Source organism: Ranitomeya variabilis, chromosome 3 (assembly GCF_051348905.1).
Source record: "Ranitomeya variabilis isolate aRanVar5 chromosome 3, aRanVar5.hap1, whole genome shotgun sequence".
Taxonomy (NCBI): Eukaryota; Metazoa; Chordata; class Amphibia; order Anura; family Dendrobatidae; genus Ranitomeya; species Ranitomeya variabilis.
Genome location: NC_135234.1, coordinates 733,733,566 through 733,755,868, shown reverse-complemented (window position 1 = coordinate 733,755,868; position 22,303 = coordinate 733,733,566). Strand labels below are relative to the sequence as shown.

The window sequence follows — 22,303 nt, the reverse complement described above, 5'->3', positions numbered from 1 at the left end:
TTAATAGCAATTTAATAGCAATTTGCTTAGATTAGTTTGTTTTTGGTTTATTTTCTGCATCTTAGATTTGATGCATTTTTTTCCGTGTTTTTTTTTCAGTGTAGAAATGCTGTGATTCTTCAGTTAAAAACACAACTGCATATTTTAAGACTTTTTTTTCCAGGCTCTTCATAGAAGCCTATAAAAAAAGCATTAACAAATGCAGAATAGAGTCTTTAGTGCAAAGTCAGAATGGGTTTTCATGAATTCACATCCACTTTGCTTAAACTGTTAATCAGCAAATTTTCTGTAAGGAAAAAATAAAACCTAATGGGAAAAAACACAGAAGTGTCTAACAGCGACATTCTCCAAACTCCCTTTTTAGAAGAAAGTAATATTCAGTCACACAGTTCGGGTAGCCAGAAGAGGTGGAAGACAAATGAACAATCATTTGGCGGACAGCTATCTAATGTGTATTCCTTTTGTTGGCCATGGACACAAGACAGCTATCGACAGCCATCGGTGAAAACTGCCTGTAAACATGCAACCCACATATCAGCTCAGCATTCTTGCTTATTCCTATAGAAAGAAAAACTCACAATGGCGGCGCAGATCTCCCAAAGGAGCAGAAGGTTAGGCAGGTTGAAATCTAAAGCCTCCCATATATTTTAGTTAGCGGACAGCTGAGCTCGGTTGAGCGCTTCCATGTTCTCTATGACAGAGCCACCATCAGACATCTCTGGCGGCGGCTTATCTTTAAAAAACAAAACAATCAGCAGTATGAAATTGGACATGCTATATCCTTATCTCTCCCAACAATAAGCTGCCGGATGCCCCCATACACATTATTCTGTCATTCGAACCTGTCGATACACCGTCAACGTTAGAAGCTATAACGATGTGGTCAGTAGAGTCTCCAACTTGTGAGGACCCCATGTTCAGGATTAGGATATGGTTACACGGGGACATGAGTGGAAAATATTTCCAAATATGTTTGAATTTTGGCCGCTAGTCATGAGTGACTTATTTGTCATAAACGTCCATACAAAAATTGCACTTCTAAAACAGTCATGCAACAACGAGTTGCAGCCATGTTCACAGATCATTTTGGTGGCTTGTCTGAGAATTGCTGTTTTGTGACACATGACCACAGGTCACTATGCAGCCCCAGCGTTATTGAGCACTGCAGCACCTTTATGGTAGTAACCGACATAGGACAGTCCATGAGCATCGAAGAAGGCAACTCCATGTTGGATACTGTAGCCCCGTATTAACATTGGGGGCAGACACCAACAGATCAAATACCGGTGACCTACCCTAACAATATTACATTCTTGTAAATCCTCTGTAAGCACTTCATAGGGTTGTTATAAAGTCATAGTTCCACATATATTTTATAACATTTAAAGCTCATAAATAGGATATTTCTTTATGATCAGTGGGGATCCAACCTCTGATCTTGGGAATTAAGGATTATTTAGTGTTTTGGCCCTTTTACAATCTTTCCCTATCCCGACTGTGCAGGAAGATCGCAGTGCCGCACCATTTAAGTGATTGCAGCTGCTTGTAGTTTTCTATACAGTTTTGTAGGAAAAAACAAGGGGTCGCAATACAGAACTAGTGCTGCAGCCCCATCGTTCTCATGATTGGTGGTGGTCTCAGAGGTAAGACCCCTGACGATTATAAATTGATGGCATGATATGCTAGCGTTATGCCATCAATTCACAAGATGGGAAGTTCTGTTCAAAGTCATCAACCAGAAAATGTATCTAGTGAGGTTCTGACCTAATATAAATGAAATATGTCTGGGCTGGAGGCCAGTTATACGTCTGCGGACTTGTCAGTATGCAGCGCATGAATCAAATGTTCTAAATCTAGGATACGGAGCTCGGTAACCAATCTATATCTTATAAAGAGAAAAAAAACTTCTCTCCAGTACGCCGTTCCTCACTTATTCCTCCTGGAATATATGGAAAATTGGTTGACCTTATATTTGTCAAAGAAGGCATATCCTTTCAAAGTGCTGACTGTGAACAGTGACGGCCAAAAGTTTTGAGACTGAAATACATTTTGATTATCACATAATTTGCAGATTCAGTTTTTATAGTGATTATCTGTAGTAACTCTAGATAGTTATGAAAGGGAAGTCATTCCTTGCCATGAATCTCAACGTAACTCACAAAAACTTAATTTTCACAGGATTTCAGCCCTGCCACAAAATGACCTGCGTACATCATTTCACTGATCATCTCGATAGCTCAAGGACAAGGCAGCTGTCACTCTGTCGTTCTGATTGAATTATAAGACCAGACAGGTTTCTTTAAAGAAGACTGGTTTTTGAAAGTGTTGTCTTCTTTTGTAAATCATGGATATCCCCAAGGATACATGTGCAGTCATCATTGCTTTGCATCAAAAGGGCTTTATAGGCAAGGACATTGCTGTTTGTAACATTGCCCCAAGTCATCGAATCATCAAGGACTTCAAATAGAGAGGTTCAATTTCAGTGAAGAAAGATTTAGGGAACTCAACAAAGTCCAGCAAGTGCCAGGACCGTCTCTTAAAGAGGATTCAGCTACATGATCGGATCAACACCTGTGCAGAGCTTGGTCAGGAAAGACGGCAGTCAGACATCAGTACATGTGCCTGTACAGTGAGGGGGAGGCTAGACTGGCGTCAAGGGAAGAAAAGGTGAGCGTTATCATTTTGTGTCATGCCAAGGGCTTTTCATTCATGGAGGGGGCTCACTCACAATTTTGCCTAAGATCATTGCCAAGAATAAAGAATGAGCTCTAAACATCCTCCAAGAGAAACCTGTCCCAACCATCCATGAGTAATTTGGTGATGAACAATAATTTTTCCAGCATGATGGAGACTGTGTCAGAAGGCAAAATTGATAACTTAGTGGCTCGTTGGAGAAAAAAATTTACATTTTGGGTCCATGGACAGTAACTCACCAGATCTGAAAGCCAATGGCAAAGTGCAGAAGTCTGAAAAAATAAGGGGACATGTCCTTTTAAGAAAAACAAAGGAAATACAAACTCTCCATTCACTTAAATTTTACAAGGGCCTCCCAACTTTCCAACGGCAGGAGATGTCAGGGGGCAGAAGGATTGGACATCTTGAATTAAAATGCCCAGTCTTTTTGTTTCCCCTTAGACAGCAGCTAACTCCACTCTGCCCATACCGAAGACATGTACAATTGGCACAAGTGAGCGTACATGTGTATTGTGGAGTTGAACAAGGTATCTGCCAGCCTAGGAAGCATTTGGGTGGCAGATAACCAAGGTGTATTTAGTCCATATTGGTCTTTAGGTGTCACTGTAGAAATGGTGGACGCTCTGCGTAGGAACGAGCCTTCACGGAAAAGTTTTTGGACTAAAATTTTAAAAGTGGACTACTGCTATTCAGCTGATGATGGACTGTCGTCAGTCATTAAATGATTGTTCTAAAATGTTTTTTTAGAAAGCATCCATTTTAATCGACTTTAGGCTGAACGTGTCTGGCCATCTTTAAGGTGGAATCAGAGGAGACTGCACGTCTGTCGCTTTAACAGTATTCTAATCATTGTCCGATATCCTTTTCTATGCCACAAATGAAGATATAATAAACATCCCTGCAAATAGACAAATAGAAAGTAAATGTTTCCCCGTGGTATTTCTTTGTATTTTAAACTGAGTATCTGCATTGGGAGGTATCTGATTCTCATTTCAAAAGCTTAAAATACATGATAAAAGACTCCTCTTGCCCAAAAATATCTAAAATATTGCTTATTATGCACTTTAAAGATCCAATATTCGTTACTTCAGTTAGGGTATGTTTACGCAGAGTTTTTAACATTTTTTTTTATGCTTAAAAAGACTTAGTTTTTCCACTCATATTTTAGCGTGTATTTATTCCGTGCTTTTTGTGCATGGGTGGGCAGCTGGGTTTTTTTTTTAAACAGAAGTACCTCAAGTGTTGTCATTTTGCTCCCTTATTCACTATAGAAAAAAAATCACCATATGCACTAGGAGTGTTTTCCCTTTTTTAAACAATATGAAGCTTATTCAAAGAGTATATGACAGATTTTTCATGTGTAGTTTGAAGCAGAGTTAGCTACAAAATCGATGTAGAATACCCTGTGTAAACATAACCCTAGGCAGTGTTCCCAGAGTGCCTTCATGATGTTTTTTGTAACGCGATTTTCTAAAAAAAAGCTGCAAGACGAAGCTATTTTACTGTATTTTCTGAAAATTGCTGCATAAAAAGAAGCATCTAGAACACAATGTGGGCACATGGCCCCAGACTATGTTCTGCAGGAGTTTTTTTTAGAGATTTTCCAAAAGCCGCTTGATCACTAGGATCACTTAATTATCTATGATGTGTCCAATTGTGAAGTTTAGCACTTTTCAGATGCAGAATACATGATCGGCATCTTGTAAGATTTCGATCATCTGCTTGTTAGGGCAGTCTCACACGTCCAGATAATTCCGGTACCGGAAACAATCGGTACCGGAATTATCCGTGTCCGTGTGCCCCTACGTTTCTTGTGTACATCAGTGTGGCACACTTGCGGCACACGTGTGCTGCCCGTGTGCTCACTGGGTACCACACGCACCGTGCTGGGTACCACACGTACCAGCATCTGGTGCTGAAGCTGCGATTCATATCTTCTCTCCAGCAGCGTTTGCTGCAGAGAAGATATGAATAATAGTGTTTAAATGAAAGATCTATGTGTCCGCCGCCCCCCCACCCCCTGTGCGCCCCCCCGCTGTTCAGAAAATACTCACCCGCTCCCTTGTTGGCTGTCGGTGCTTCCTGCTCTGGCCGCAGCTTCTCTACTGTATGCGGTCACGTGGGGCCGCCGATTACACTCATGAATATGTGGCTCCACCTCCAATAGGGGTGGAGCCGCCTATTCATGAGTGTAAATGAGCGGCCCCACGTGACCGCATACACTAGAAGCCGCGGCCAGACCAGGAAGCAGCGAGGGAGCGGGTGAGTATTTTCTGACCAGCGGGGGGGGCGCACAGGGGGTGGGGGGGCGGCGGACACATAGATCTTTCATTTAAACACTATTATTCATATCTTCTCTGCAGCAAACGCTGCTGGAGAGAAGATATGAATCGCAGCTTCAGCACCAGATGCTGGTACGTGTGGTACCCAGCACGGTGCGTGTGGTACCCAGTGGGCACACGGGCGGCACACGTGTGCCGCAAGTGTGCCACACTGATGTACACCAGAAACGTAGGGGCACACGGACACGGATAATTCCGGTACCGATTGTTTCCGGTACCGGAATTATCTGGACGTGTGAGACTGCCCTAAGAGGGTTATGAACGGAGCAGCAAACAAATGATCGACGTCTGACAAGAGGTTAATCATTTGCATGCTACTTCTGGACCTTAAAGCAGGTCCAGTATAGGTGTCACCCATGTTTGATAGCTCTTGTCTATATGCCCCTGGATATACTGTATGGCCAACACAGGATCCCATTATATCAGCCATTGTTTTTCATGTGGATTTTGAAGCAGAGTTAGCTACAAAATCCAAATAAATACATTTCTGAGTGAAGCTACCCTTAAGGGAATGTGCACAGGTCTTGTTTTTATACCCATCAAGTTTTTCGAAAAACCCTTCAGGAAAATGCTGGTCGCGTTTTTCATTAAGCATCTTTATCAGCATCTTTTCAGTTGGTTTTGTGGCAGCCCCGGCATCTTTTTTTTTTATTTAAACTTTTAATAGTAAGGAGCAAGTAGCCCAAAGAATGGACATGCTCATTCTTTTAACCACTTCCCTGCTTTTGAAGTGGTTAAAAGAAGTGACAAAAAAACCCAGAACATGTGCCCAGAAAGTCATACATTGCTGTGCATCATGTTCATTCTTTCATTTGATTTTTTAAAATGTTTCTTTTTTCATGCAGGAATCTGTCTGAGAAAGACATCATGTGCACATAGGCTTAGGTTAAGTTTCAATGATAAGTATTTGGTGAGTTTTTGACGCTGAGTAGTTTTGCTGAGCAAAAAAAATGCAGTGTCTTAGTTACAGTAAAGTGGATGGGATTTCTAGAAATCATACGCCCATTCTGAATTTTTTTTTAAGCTGCGTAACCTGACCTGTGGTGCGTTTTGAACTCCGAAACATGTCAATGTCTTTGGAGTAAATACGTGTTTTATCTGTAGATTTTCCCCATAGACTTGAATTAGATGAGGAAAAATCCTCAGGTAAAAAAAGCATATGCCTTTTTTAGCTCGTATACTCTGCAGAAACCCGGTCTTAGGTAATTATGCGCTGGATTTTTCCAACAACCTGCTTTTGAAATTGGAGGCTGAACATCTTCAGCTGCAGATTGAATTTGGGTTTAGGGCAGAATCTTGACAATGTATGACTCGGTTTAGACTTAAGGTACCTTCACACTAAGCGACGCTGCAGCGATACAGACAACGATGCCGATCGCTGCAGCGTCTCTGTTTTGATCAGAGAGACAGCTCTCCAGCGACCAACGATGCCGAAGTCCCCGGGTAACCAGGGTAAACATCGGGTTGCTAAGCGCAGGGCCGCGCTTAGTAACCCGATGTTTACCCTGGTTACCAGTGTAAAATGTAAAAAAAACAAACAGTACATACTTACATTTGCGTCCCCCGGCGTCCGCTTCCCTGCATTGTGAGTGCCGGCCCTAACAGCAGAGCGGTGACGTCACCGCTGCGCTCTGCTTTTGGTGAATATCAGGCCACACGAAGGCTGAAAGAACACACTTTTGGTTTACGACTGGTGAATGGCCACTTGTGGCGATACAGCAAGTACCTAGGATAATTATGACCTAACAAGACAAAGAGATCAATTAGACCACTGTTACACGTCCGTGAAACACGGACCATGCTCATATCGAAAAACCCAACCGACCGCCGGGAATCCTAATCTGACCCAACTACCTCAGGAGCATTTATGAAGCAGTTAGCTCAGGTCAGGAGAATCAATGGTTGGGCCGGGTATTGGCCTTTTTTCATGGACACGTGAATCCGGCCTTAAAAGAGCAAAGATGTTTATTGAATCTCAAGACCGTACGACAGGAAAAAAAAATTATGCGCCATCATAAATCAAGCCACAAAAACAACGAAATGTGCTGTAGACAGGAAATCCAAACCACAAAACTACTAAAGGAACTTCTCTTCCTCTAAATATTTGTTCCTCTCACACCTTTCATACACTCAGGAGTAAAACTCTAGACATTATTGTCTTCATTCCCTCAGTTTCTGAGGAAAAAAAAATATCCATATTGCCCATAACAACCCAGAATAGTTCAGCTTTCACTTTCACACCAGCACCAGTAAAATGGTTGCTATGGGAAAAAGGCCAAATTTTCTCTGTTTTGACACAAGGCCTTGCAATTATTTTTATTGCTGTGTATAATGCCTTTTAATCCCTTAGGAACATATTTGCCTACTGTAGGTCTTCACATATAGCCACATTAGCGTTCTTGAGGCTTCATTTATACATCTAGGTTTTGGGTTATTTTGCTGCATATGTACAATTTTTCATCAGTTCAGTCCATGTAGCATGTGGTTTTCAAAGCTTCTCGTACCTATAATAAACGTTAAAAAACAGACCTATCCAAGTATACAGGTGCGTAGATCTGTTTTTTTCTACGTATACATTGCCACTATTGACATAGGAAACTGTATTTTGTAAAAAGGTTTGTGTTGATGTATAAAAATAGATGCCATACGGAAGTAAAAATAGAGATACAGCCCACAAACGTCTGGTATATAGACGGAATATGAATTAAAATAGTTTTTTTTCTGGATTCAAAAAGAACTACCGGTATATACATATACTATAATCTGGTTTTATGGTGGAAAAACTGACTTCTGAATGAGCCGTTATGCCAGTTTCAAACAAAATTGTCAGCGTTTCATCCAAAAAAGAATACACTGTTTTTTTATCCGTATACCATCTGTATGTCCATTTTTTACACCCGCATGCCATCCACCATGGCAACTGATTTATACATCAACATTTTGATAAATAAAAGGCAAAGTACAGTTTTTTTATGTAACTGGATCCGTAAAAATGGACGTGATCCGTTTTCTGTGCACCCATTGACTTATATTGATCCAAAATACGGATCAAAGTAGAGCATGCTGCGATTTCTTTTTTTCACGCGGCCCATTGATTTGTGTATAAAAAAAGGTTTCAGAGAACTACCACATTGACGTGTATTGGTCACAGCGCTCTTCGTACCCTACTTGTTTTGCTGACGGACAGATTATACGCTCGTCTAGGAAGACAAAAAAAATCTCTGCCCTTCCAATCACTAGCTTGGCTTCAAATGCCTGACACCTCAACCAGGAGTTTGGAAATCTGGAGTCACCAGCTGGTAAAGGCACCCAGTGCGAAATTGATACTACCTATTTGAACGTGTCCCTCTTGATCACTTTTTTTTTTTACCCTTTATGCCGCAAATGCATTTTAAACAAGTTCTAAAAAAAAAGAAACATTTCTTAAGAGGAGAAAAAAAAATTCAGGCAAGTTGCCTTGACTAGTTGCCCCATCAGCTTTCTGCGATATGATACTAGTCTTTTGCCCACTCATTTTTGCAGAACACACGGTTAGGTCTGGACTGTGCGTTATTATGTTTGGAGAGGGGAAGCGCACTCTGAAAGTCTTTGTCCGTAATATGGAGGGTTAAATCTTGAACATTGCCTCTTTCTGCTGCTAAAGACCGTCCAGATGTTTTCTGTAAAAATGAACCCTGGTAACAATAGAACACATGTGAAGACGGAACTAGAACCCAACAAATCGCACAAAAACGTTCTAGACCTGTGATATTCTACTCACAGCTGTCGAATGTTTCCTCGATGATAAATCCTGAGCGATAGATGTCGATAAAACCCCAAGTTCAGCGCTTTATTAGGTGCCGCCTGCTTGCCATATCCTGTCCTCCTTCTCTGTACCCCTCCTGCCTCTCTCTTCCTTCCGTCTATCTCCAGGACACAGATAGAAAGCCCTCACTGAAGCACTAGACGACCTACTGTGGACGGAGGGACCTCGGGATGCAGCTCCAGGACTGACTAATTATGGTCAGAGGCTTGAGGAGAGAATCTCAGCCCATGTCTGCAGTCTACAGTTTTCTTGTGCAGCAGATGCAATCTACACTTGCAAGTTTTTTCTACACGCTTTTTTTTCATGCAGTCACATGATCTTCAATCCTCCAACACACAGAGTTTTATTCTAGACTCACACAGGTTAAAGTGATGGCCAGCCATTGTTTGGTGGCATTTCTGCTCCAGGACATGCTGGCGTCTTTGTCTTGAAGCATCTTTTTTCGTGGCTTTTTAGTTGTTTTTTTTCTTATATATATATATATATATATATATATATATATATATATATATATATATATATATATATATATATATATATATATATATATATATATATATATATATTATATATATGTGTGTGTGTGTCTTTTTATTGTGTTTTTGACACTATGGTCTATGTCTCTTTTTGGTATATCATGTTATACATAAAGCTGCTTTGTTTCTAATACTTCCAGGTATTTGGCTTTGACAAAACGTCATGTGCAGATTCTTTACGTTTTAGCGCTTTCAGCGGCCTGTGCGTTTTTTACCGGCAGATTTTTTGCATCTAATACGATTCTATGGAGAAAATATACACATGAAACTCGAGCACATGCAACAGCATTTAACATATTGCGGCATTTCTATAAATCCCATCCACTTTACTGGCGCTTCATCTTTTATGCAGAAAATATACGCAGCGTCAAAAACGTACTGTCCGAACACAGCAGAGTAAAAAGTCACACGATCCTTTTAATAAGCTTATAATGTTGCATGTTATTTGTCTTCAACTGTCCATAACACAAAAGTAGACAGATTTTGTGCTTGATTAGGGTGCCGGAGTACTTCTATATACGGTATACATTTTGAGACATTTGGAAAATTGGCAAATGATGAATTATGCAATCACATCTGGATAAAAAAAACACATTGTCAAGCAAAGCATTGTAAAAATAGTGCGAAAGCCATAATGAATTTGGTACAAAAATGCCTAAAATCCATGCTTTAACTCCAAAAACAGAGACCTTAGTATGTAGTAAGTTACATATTCCTCTGTAGAATTTCATAAAAATAAAATCAGCCCCCCCCCCCCCCAAAAAAAAAAAAAAGCAATGAAAACTTGCACAAAAAACCTACAAAAGTCTGGGTGTTTATCCAGCCAAAATAAATAGTATATTTCCAGTAATCTAATCGCTTACAATATAGATTGTGTCATGTCCTCACAGTTCAGTAACGTTATATTACTATGGGCAGAACATAAGAACGAAGTATAATTCCAAAGCGTAGTAAGCGTGGACCCTGCCCGTCTTCTCTGTCCTTTTAGATTATTGGAAACTGCAAGTCCTAGCATGTCCTATACAAGGGTGGGGGAAGTCAATGTAAATGTCCACGCAAGGCTACATTGTCAACTTCTGTACAGATATGAAGGGTTCTAGTTTGGGTCAACATAGCCCAAGTAAACTATGTAAATGGCTCAATGTTAGGAGTCACAAACATAAAAGATAGCTATAAGCCAAGTCAAGGTTCAGATGGTTATTCGGCTAGCAGCTATCTTGCCTGTCTCTCTCCCGAGTTCTCACATGTTCTCTGAGTCCTCCGCTTATCTATCAGAGAACTAAAGCCAGAAATTGGACATGCCAGATCCTTATCTCCTTCAACATCTGTCCGGCTAGAGTTGGCCAACCCTACTGATACCGTGACGTTGGACTACTGTGTATGGGGCCGGTTACGGCTGGTTATACAGAAATGATAGCCGTTGTCTGATCACTCGTTAGGCTGACAGCTATGTTTCTGAAGCTCCTCAAATCTGAAGGCTTCACTCAACTTCCCATGTCTTTCAATGAGAAGAGAGATTAAGCTGCTGTCAGGCACCTCTGGCGATAACCTATCTCTCATAGAAATATAGGATTAGGCTTGTTAAAATCCAGCTGCTTGATCCTTCTCTTCCATTATTTCTACGGTAAGGAAGGGTCGGGAAGTCATCACACACATTAGATGTTTATCCGTTCCTACTGGAATAGACTAGTTCAGCCAACATATGTGTATGGCCACCAGGTTTAAAGGTTGGGTCATATCTAATTGATCACTGGGCTCCACCAATGCCGATAATGAGGCTCGGCACACACTGTTTAATTCGAAAAAAATATTCTGGAGGAGCTAGGATGGGATCGAGCCCATGCAGTTCTTATGGGACCCTTGGAACAAAGGAGATAAGTTTTGATTTGTCCTATCCTCTTTGGATATCAGGGGATGAGAACTTGTGGAGGGGTCATCAGTTCAGAGGAAGTGCATGTCAGCAAAGAAAAAAGGGATGTTAAATTTAACCAAGGGTACAGGAAATGGAAAGGAGAAAAAAAAACCAAGACTTTTCTGTTCAAGCTTGTAACCATAACTGAAGGCCCAGTGTGATATCCGTTACGGGCCCTTTTTCATTCGCGAAGGCAACGCCATGAAGAGCTTGCAAAGTCATATCACGCAACATCCAAAAATTCTGATTATCAGATAATCCAAAAAACTTGTGGGTTCCTAAAGTTTGTGGCCAAGTAAAAAATCAAAAAGCACTAGTACGCAAATTGTTCCCAATGTTCTATTCTTCTGGTGGCTCCAAGCTTATTGCAGATACAATGTCCTGTAAAACTTTTGCTGTGATATTCTGCCCACAGTCATAGATCTGGAGCCTGGTGGTCATGTTATAATCGTCCGCTCTGCATTATGTAGGACAGTGATTCATACATCAGACATGCCATTTACAAGCATTACAACACAGATCCATTTATTGTAGTCTAGTTCAGTATTGCTACATGCCCAGTGCCCACCATCTACTTATTGGCAGTAAGTGACTGCCAAAGGGGACTGAGTAAAGGAAAAATCAGATATGACACATCCCATTATTCAGAAATGGAGGCGCCTGCATCTATGAGCAAGTTCATGATCATAATGTCTACGTCCCAGGACATCTGTGTAGGAACTCAAGATGGGTCATAAATATAAGATCTGTGGAAGTGTGACATCCGGTAAGCCAAAGCGAGCAGCTGATGTGAGCAGTGAATGAAGCAGAACTGCACCTTCCGTTCACCGTGTAGCGGTCGCTCTAAGGAGCTGATCTGCAGCACCGGCAGCAGCCACTACACAGTGAACGGAGGATGCCGACCACCCTAATCTGCATCAGTTTCTCATTATACAATGACATTTCTCAGCTGACTGACAGCCGATGTCTACTTTTGCAACCAACATATAATATATAGTGGACAGATAGGTTACGGAGTGTGACTGCGGGATCAGACTACACAAGGGTTGTTTGTAGTCTGAGACCATTACAATGGGGAAAATAAGTATTCAATACACTGATGATTTTGCAAGTTTTCTCACCTACACAGAATGGAGAGGTCTGTAATTTTTATTGTAGGTACACCACACATGTGAAAGATGGAATCTTAAAAAAAATCCAGAAAATCCCTTTGTATGATTTTTACGTAATGAATTTGCATTTTATTGCATGAAATAAGTATTTGATACAATAGAAAAACAGAACTTAATATTTGGTACAGAAACCTTTGTTTGCAAAAAGGTCAGACGTTTCCTGTAGTTCTTGACCAAGTTTGCACAAACTGCAGCAGGGATTTTGGCCCCCTCCTCACTACAGATCTTCTCCAGATCTTTCAGGTTTTGGTGCTGTCGCTGGGCAACATTGAGTTTCAGCTCCCTCCAAAGATTTTCTATTGGGTTCAGGTCTGGAGACTGGCTAGGCCACTCCAGGACCTTGAAATGCTTCTTATGGAGCAACTCCTTAGTTGCCCTGGCTGTCTGTTTCTGGTCATTGTCGTGCTGGAAGACTCAGCCACATGACCCATCTTCAATGCTCTCACTGGGGGAAGGAGGTTGCTGGCAAAAATCTTGAAATACATGACCCCATCCACGCTTCAATACGGTGCAGTCGTCCTGTCCCCATTGCAGAAAAGCACTCCCAAAGTATGATGTTTCCCCCACCATGCTTCACTGTTGGGACGGTGTTCCTCAGGTTGCACTCATCCTTCTTCCTCCTCCAAACATAGCGAGTGGAGTTGATACCAAAAAGTTCTATCTTGGTCTCATCTGACCACATGACCTTCCACTTTCTTATGTAAAAATCATACAATGTGATTTTCTGTTTGTTTTTTTTTTATTGTTAGGTACACTTCACCTGTGAGAAACAGAATCTATGATAAAAAGTACAGACCTCTCAATTCTTTGTAGGTGGGAAAATTTGCAAAATCGGCAGTGTATCAAATACTTATTTTCCCTACTGTAGGTATGCTTAAATGCTGTAGATACAAAACAGTAGGAGGTTCTTAAGCAAAACTGCAAAGTTCGTTCACACTTTCACTTACTGAAGCAATGACATTGCAATGAGCAATTGGCGCCTGGTAGGATGCTGGACTTTACAGCAGGGAGAACAGAACTAATTGTTACAAAGGTGTGAAACTCATCTTGATCCCATACCAGAGGTTTCTCCCAAACTGACTTCTATTGGGAGAAGATTTCCGTGCAACTTCATATAATGAAAGTCATGGCACAATGGTGAAGAACAGCAGCTCTGAAGCGTGAAAGCCTACACATATGATTCCTACTGGACGCCATCTGCAGACTGTAAGCCCCCACCTGAACCTAACACCAGGCTGACAAGGTGCAATCATCTGCAGCGGCAAGTGCCAGTGAAGCAATGGCGTGAGCCAAATATTGCTGTTTCCCTGTTATTCTTAAACTGTTCTCATGGGTGCATTAAATTAGGAGTCAAACATAGTTTCATAGTTTTTAAGGTTGAAGGTAGGCATTGAGTTCTACCCATACCCCAACATGTTCATTCAGAAGAAGGCTAAAGTCCCATGGGGCAGATGCTAATAGTCCCATATTAGAGGAAAAATTCCTTCTCTACTCCACATACGACAATCAAACTGGCTCCCTGGATCAACGTCCCTAGTAGCCTTAACCTGTAATATTATATTTATCAAGAAATGCATCCAAGCCATCCTTGGACTTTTGTAGTGTATCATTTATTACAACATTGTGTGGCAGAGAGTTCCACAGTCTCACTGCTCTCACAGTAAAAAATCTATAGTCTCACTGCTCTTACAGTAGAGAATCTATAGTCTCACTGCTCTTACAGTAAAGAATCTATAGTCTCACTGCTCTTACAGTAAAGAATCCACAGTCTCACTGCTCTTACAGTAAAGAATCCACAGTCTCACTGCTCATACAGTAAATAATCTATAGTCTCACTGCTCTTACAGTAAAGAATCTATAGTCTCACTGCTCTTACAGTAAAGAATCCACAGTCTCACTGCTCTTACAGTAAAGAATTTATAGTCTCACTGCTCTTACAGTAAAGATTCCACAGTCTCACTGCTCTTACAGTAAAGAATCTATAGTCTCACTGCTCTTACAGTAAAGAATCTATAGTCTCACTGCTCTTACAGTAAATAATCCATAGTCTCACTGCTCTTACAGTAAAGAATCTATAGCCTCACTGCTCTTATAGAAAAAAATCCAGTCTCAATGCTCTTACAGTAAATAATCTATAGTCTCACTGATCTTATAGCAGAGAATCTATAGTCTCACTGATCTTATAGCAGAGAAACTATAGTCTCACTGCTCTTACAGTAAAGAATCTATAGTCTCACTGCTCTTACAGTAGAGAATCTATAGCCTCACTGCTCTTACAGTAAAGAATCTATAGTCTCACTGCTCTTACAGTAAAGAATCTATAGTCTCACTGCTCTTACAGTAAAGAATCTATAGTCTCACTGCTCTTACAGTAAAGAATATATAGTCTCACTGCTCTTACAGTAAAGAATCTATAGTCTCACTGCTCTTACAGTAAATAATCCATAGTCTCACTGCTCTTACAGTAAAGAATCTATAGCCTCACTGCTCTTATAGAAAAAAATCCAGTCTCAATGCTCTTACAGTAAATAATCTATAGTCTCACTGATCTTATAGCAGAGAATCTATAGTCTCACTGATCTTATAGCAGAGAAACTATAGTCTCACTGCTCTTACAGTAAAGAATCTATAGTCTCACTGCTCTTACAGTAGAGAATCTATAGCCTCACTGCTCTTACAGTAAAGAATCTATAGTCTCACTGCTCTTACAGTAAAGAATCTATAGTCTCACTGCTCTTACAGTAAAGAATCTATAGTCTCACTGCTCTTACAGTAAAGAATATATAGTCTCACTGCTCTTACAGTAAAGAATCTATAGTCTCACTGCTCTTACAGTAAATAATCCATAGTCTCACTGCTCTTACAGTAAAGAATCTATAGCCTCACTGCTCTTATAGAAAAAAATCCAGTCTCAATGCTCTTACAGTAAATAATCTATAGTTTCACTGATCTTATAGCAGATAATCTATAGTCTCACTGATCTTATAGCAGAGAATCTATAGTCTCACTGCTCTTACAGTAAAGAATCTATAGTCTCACTGCTCTTACAGTAGAGAATCTATAGCCTCACTGCTCTTACAGTAAAGAATCTATAGTCTCACTGCTCTTACAGTAAAGAATCTATAGTCTCACTGCTCTTACAGTAAAGAATCTATAGCCTCACTGCTCTTACAGTAAAGAATCTATAGTCTCACTGCTCATACAGTAAAGAATCTATAGTGTCACTGCTCTTACAGTAAAGAATCTATAGTGTCACTGCTCTTACAGTAAGGAATCTATAGTCTCACTGATTTTACAGTAAAGAATCCATAGTCTCACTGCTTTTACAGTAAAGAATCTATAGTCTCACTGCTCTTACAGTAAAGAATCTATAGCCTCACTGCTCTTACAGTAAAGAATCTATAGTGTCACTGCTCTTACAGTAAGGAATCTATAGTCTCACTGATTTTACAGTAAAGAATCCATAGTCTCACTGCTTTTACAGTAAAGAATCTATAGTCTCACTGCTCATACAGTAAAGAATCTATAGCCTCACTGCTCTTACAGTAAAGAATCTATAGTCTCACTGCTCTTACAGTAAAGAATCTATAGTCTCACTGCTCTTACAGTAAAGAATCTATAGTGTCACTGCTCTTACAGTAAGGAATCTATAGTCTCACTGATTTTACAGTAAAGAATCCATAGTCTCACTGCTTTTACAGTAAAGAATCTATAGTCTCCAATTTTAAATAAATATATTTGTAAAGGTGCTATTAACATGGAATTCTCACCAGATGTCGGTAACAATCCACCCAATCCACACAGGCAAAGAAATCAACCCATAGATGTCCATAAATTAAGTTATGTGTTATAATGAGAAATGACACAGGGAAAAAGTATTGGACACTCTTACTGAAATTTATTTAATATTTTATACAAAAGCCTTTGTTGGTGGTGACAGCTTCAAGATGCCTCCTATATGGAGAAACTAGTCGCATGCATTGCTTAGGTATGAATTTGTCTCATTCTTTCACACACTCTTCACATCTTGAAGGTCCCGTGAGCTCCTTCTATGAACACTGAGATTTAGTTCCTTCCATACATTTTCTATTGGATTCAGGTCCGGTGATTGGCTCGGGACATTCTAACAGCTTTACTTTCTTTCTCTGAAACCATTTGAGAGTTCCTTGACTGTGTGTTTGGGATCACTGTCTCACTCATCATCCTGGTAGATGGCAGCAGATTTTTATCAAGAATGTTTTGGTACATTTGTCCATGCATCCATCCTTCAATTATGAAGAGTGCCAGTGTCGTATGCTGAAAAACAGCCACACACCTTGATGTTCCCACCTTCAAACTTCACTGTTAGTATGGTGTTTTTGGGGTGACATGCAGTGTCTTTTGGCCTCCAAACATGATGTGTATTATGGCATCCAAAGAGTTCAATTTTGGCCTCATCTGACCAGACTATGTTCTCCCAGTATTTCACAGGCTTGTCTAAATGGTGCTGAGCAAACTTTAAACGAGCTTGAACAGGTTTTGTTCAGCAATGGGGTCTAGCGTGGTGAGCGTGCATACAGGCCATGGAGGCTTAATGGTTTTCTTTGAAACACTTGTACCTGCTGATTCCAGGTTTTTCAGGAGCTCTCCACGGGTGGTCCTTGGATAACTCTTCTGATAATTCTTTTCACTCTTCTGTGTGAAATATTGTGGGAAGCAACTGGTCGTGGCCGGTTTATGGTGAAATCATGTTCTTTCTATTTCAGGATTATGCCCCCGAACAGTGCCCACTGGAACCTTCTGTAGTTTTGAAATTCTACTGTATCGAATGCCATCAGTATGATTTGCAACAATAAGGTTGCAAAGGTCTTGAGACAGCTGACTGGTTTTAGCCATGATGAGAGATTTCATGTGTTGCACATTGGTAATGAGACATTTCTTTATAGGGCATCAGTTGAACCAGCTGATATTGGTTTTCACTAAGTGGCAGGATTGCTTTCTAATTACTGAAAGATTTCAGCTGGTGTCAGGACTTTCCATGGATTTTTGCACCTCTCTATCGTCATGTGTTGAATACTTTTCCCTCATTATTACACATAACTTAATTTATGCACATCTGTGGTTTGATTTCTTTGCCTGTGTGGATTGGACGGGTTGTTATCAACATCTGGTGACAATGTCATGCAACAGCACCTATAGAAATAGATTTACTTAAAAAATTGTTGTCATGTTCAATAATATTTCACCCGCTGTATAGTATTACTACATGTACTATATTTACTATATCTAGTATTATCTGTAATAAGTATAGTAGAGGTAGGAATACTACATATAATGCTACATATAATAAGTGTAGTACAGGTAGTAATCTAATATATAAAGCTGTATGTGTGTATGTGTGTCCGGGATTGGCATCTGAACCGTCGCAGCTACAGCCACAAAATTTTGCACAGTCACACGTCTGGACCCTGAGAGCGTCATAGGCTATGTTGTGAGGTGAAATTTTAACCCCGCGCTTTCCAATTCACCAAACAATTTTGCCCCTATCTACATAATGGGGAAAAAAATGAAAGGAAAAGTGTTGGAGGCAAATTAACAGCGGCCAGATGTGAACAAGGGGGACTTAAAGAATGAGAGCGATGGCGCCAAAGAGTATATACTGTACAGTTGCTAAGGTGGGGCCCCGACATGGGATAATCACCACACCACCACGGGGATATGAACACACACACAAAATGCGCCACACACTACCACGTGCTCGAACACATATACCACCCTCAGTGCACATTTCACCACACATACACCAACCTCGCCACATAAAAGTCGAAACACAAAAGTCGCCGCTCAAAACTTGCCACGCGCAAAACTCTCCACATGCAAAACTCGCCACACGTGCAAAACTCACCTCATGGAAAACTCGCCACACGCAAAACTTGCACACGCGGAAAAATTGCCACATGCACAAAAGTTGCAACACATGCTAAAGTTGCCTCACACAAAACTTGCACATACTCAAAAAGCACCACACATAAAACTCGCCACGCGAAAAACTCGCCATGCGCAAAACTTGCTGCACACAACTTGCTACACTAACCTGTCACATGCAACTCGACACACAAAAAGTTGCTACACGCATGTCGCCACACAAAACTCATCTCACAAACATCGCTACATGCATGTTGCCACACGCAACTCAACACACACAACTTGACACACGAAACTCGCCCTAAAACACACACAAGTCTGGTATTATCCTTCAAAAATAAAAATCTGATTAATAAGCAGACAAACTACAAGAGCAACAAATGTACCATATAGGAATTCGGCAGCTGTCAGTCACATGACCAGTCTATAATGTGTATGTGTGAGCTAATATATACTGCCAGGGCGTGGGCTTCCTGTTGGCTGGGGATTTATCAGGCTGCCAATTTAGCTTACAAATACTGAGGTAAAAATACTGACCAAATAACGTGTGAACGAGGTCTAATACAGGAGGAGATGACACACAGATATATACTATATACAGGAGGAGATGACACACAGGTATATACTTTTTACAGGGGAGATGACACACAGGTATATACTATATACAGGAGGAGATGACACACAGATATATACTATATACAGGAGAGATGACACACAGGTATATACTATATAGAGGAGGAGATGACATACAGGTACATACTACATACAGGAGCAGATGACATACAGGTATATACTATATACAGGAGGAGATGACACACAGGTATATACTATATACAGGAGCAGATTACCTACAGGTATATAGTATATACAGGAGGAGATGACATACAGGTATATGCTATGTATAGGAGATGACATACAGGTATATGCTATATACAGGAGGAGATGACACAAATATATACTATATATAGGTGAGATGACACACAGGTATATACTATATACAGGAGGAGATTACATACAGGTATATACTATATATAGGAGGAGATGACATACAGGTATATACTATATACAGGGGAGATGACATACAGGTATATACTATATACAGGAGATGACATACAGGTGTATACTATATATAAGGGACATGACAAACATGTATATACTGAGGTGAAAATGAGAGGTGTGAGGTGAAAATGAAAAGGTGTGAGTGCAAAATGAGAGGAGTGAGGGAAAATAGTGGAGTGATCGGAAAATGACAGATGTGAGGTCGAAATGACAAGTGTTAGGGGGGAATGAGAGGAGTGAGGGGGAAAATAAGAGGAGTGAGGGGGAAAATGAGAGGTGTGAAGGAGAAAATGAGAGATGTGAGGGGGAAAATGAAAGATGTGATGGGGAAAATGAGAGGCGTGATGGGAAAATAAGGGAAGTGAGGTGCTATAACTAACCACAGATATTTACTATGCCCAGGCAACGCCGGGCTCTTCAGCTAGTACTACATATAATAATACATATAAGTATAGTACATATAATACTACATATAATAAGGATAGTACAGGTAGTAACACTACATCTAATACTACATATAATACTAGCTATAATAAGTACATACAATACTAGATATAATTAGTACATATGATACTATCTATAAGTGTAGCACATATAATTCTACATCTAATACTACATAGAATACTATATATACTGTATGTATAGCACATATAATACTAGCTATAAGTATAGCACATATAATATCAGCTATAATGCCGCCCATAAGTGCAGGTACTAGCAGCAGCTCCAGCTGTTTCCATGTGTCAGAGGTGCCATTCTCCCCACACCGTGCCTGTGTGCGCTCAGTGTCGGGCACAGGTCGGAGGTGGCACTGCCAGGATGCCAGCGTGTCCTGAGGCTGCTGTGCCCCCATCCCTGTGCCCGCACACTCCACTACTTTCCCCGGCTCTGCAGAATGAGCCGGACACCAGGCAGCCTCCCCCTTTACCTGTCACACGAGTCTGCTGCTGCAGAAAGTTTGGGGGCAGCCGGGGTGCGGGAGCGCGGCCGGGGTGCGGGAGCGCGGCCGGGGGCTCAGCATGGTCCCGTCCCGGTGGGCAGTGAGGGCTGCGCTCAGCGCTCTGCACCAACAATCAGCCCCATTCACTGGAATGAGAGGAATGTGCGAGCGGCGCGGGGTCCTAGAGCCGACTGCTCATGTGGCCGCCTGCTGCCCCGGGTCCTAGTGCCGGCGAGATGTATGTGTCTGATGCTGAGCAGGGTCCTAGTGCCGACAATGTGCTCAGTGTCTAGAGAAGACTTTTTCCTATTAGTCCATGAGCCAAGAACCAAATTTGACGATATCGGTACCACCCGGAGTGACTAATTTTCTTTGGTATTTTTAGGTAGATGCATGTCTGTAGTTTATTTTTTGATATGATAGCCCTTACATATACGTAGCTTATTAACCCCTTCAGCCCTAGGCCTATTTGTACCCAAGTGCCTAAGCCAATCTGACCTGTGCCACTTCATGGGCTAATAACTTTGGAACGCTTTCACCTATCCAAGCCATTCTGAGATTGTTTTCTCGTGACATATTGTACTTCACGTCAGTGCTAAATGGGAGTCAATATATTTTACCTTTCTATATAAAAAAATGCTAAATATTCGGAAATTTTGGAAAAATCGGCAATTTTTTAACTTTGAAATTCTCTGCTTTTTACAAAAATACTGATACCCCCCATAATAGTTATTAATTTACACTCCCCACATGTTTACTTCATATTGGCATCATTTTGAAAATGAAACCTTATTGTTTTACGACGTAATAGGGCTTATAGTTTTATGCGCAATTTTTCACATTTACAGCAAAACCCACTTTTCAAAGGACCAAGTCACTTCTGAAGTCACTTTAAGGGGCTTACATAACAGAAACCACCCATAAATTACCCCATTTTGCAAACTACACCCCTCAAGCTGTTCAAAACTCATTTTTAAAAACTGTTAACCCTTTAGGTGTTCCACAGGAATTTTAGCATGAGCCAAGAACCAAATATGACGATATCGGTACCACCCGGAGTGACTAGATGTAGTATTTGTAACAAAATTTAATCCAAGTTATGTAAATACACACTGAACATGTCATGTGCATATATATATATATATATATATATATATATATATATATATATATATATATATGTTACTCCATAATATCTTCAACATCGGACTCTGAATCTGACTGTTGTTCTACTGGCTCGTCTTCAGTACCCTTGTTCTGGCATGTCTGTAATCTGCACATGTCTGTGCACTTCAGGCCATTGCTGAGGCAAGTACACTGAGGAAGTTCACATGACCGCACACACTTGCAGGACAGTAGCTGTATAATAGCTTCTGGTGCTGGTGCCCCTTGCATCCACTTGACAACAAGCTTTCCGTCGTTATCTATCATCCAACCGCAGTCTGTTGGGTTTGCAACCCATGGCTGGCTCTGCAGACTTCTCCTCCAGATCGCAGCCTGGTAGTTTGCACGCAGTGCATGCATGAAAAGGCAGTCCTGGCAAGGAGGGAGTTGACTTGACTCTACCACTCCACGTCTGGCACAGAACAGCTGATAACGGAGCCTGTTTACCTCAGTTGTTTGGGTAGTTGGCAGGTACATGTGGCAGGTGATTTCCTGTAACTTCTCAAAAAGTTCGGTAGACACTTCCCATGAACGACCAACTTCCTGAAAGGCATCCTGGTATGTCTTGTTCATCTTCAACTGCTTGAGTGTCGTCATCTTCCCACGGCCAGCGAATGCACTGACGGTGTCACAGCCTGTAAATGCATGCATACCAATCAATGAATCACATACGCTGCCTCCCAATGTTCGGCTCAGAGTGGTGATATCCAGGAATCTTGTCCGGTTCTGTGTACCGCATTTCTGGAACAGGTGGGATGGGATTTTGTGGCACATG

General features: G+C 41.0%; 1 protein-coding gene across 3 annotated transcripts in view; it reads right to left on the bottom strand.

Annotated features, from left to right (window-relative positions):
* Nucleotides 1-22,303, bottom strand: part of AMOTL1 (angiomotin like 1) — a 186,716-nt gene that overhangs the window by 67,904 nt on the left and 96,509 nt on the right. The window contains exon 1 of one of the 3 annotated variants that reach the window (XM_077298448.1): nt 20,353-20,543. The exons of 1 other annotated variant lie outside the window; for it this stretch is intronic. The gene's annotated coding sequence lies outside the window, so the exon portion shown is untranslated. Of the gene's footprint in view, nt 1-8,796; nt 9,135-20,352; nt 20,544-22,303 lie in introns of those variants that run through there. One more of the 3 variants, XM_077298447.1, reaches the window with a different exon arrangement.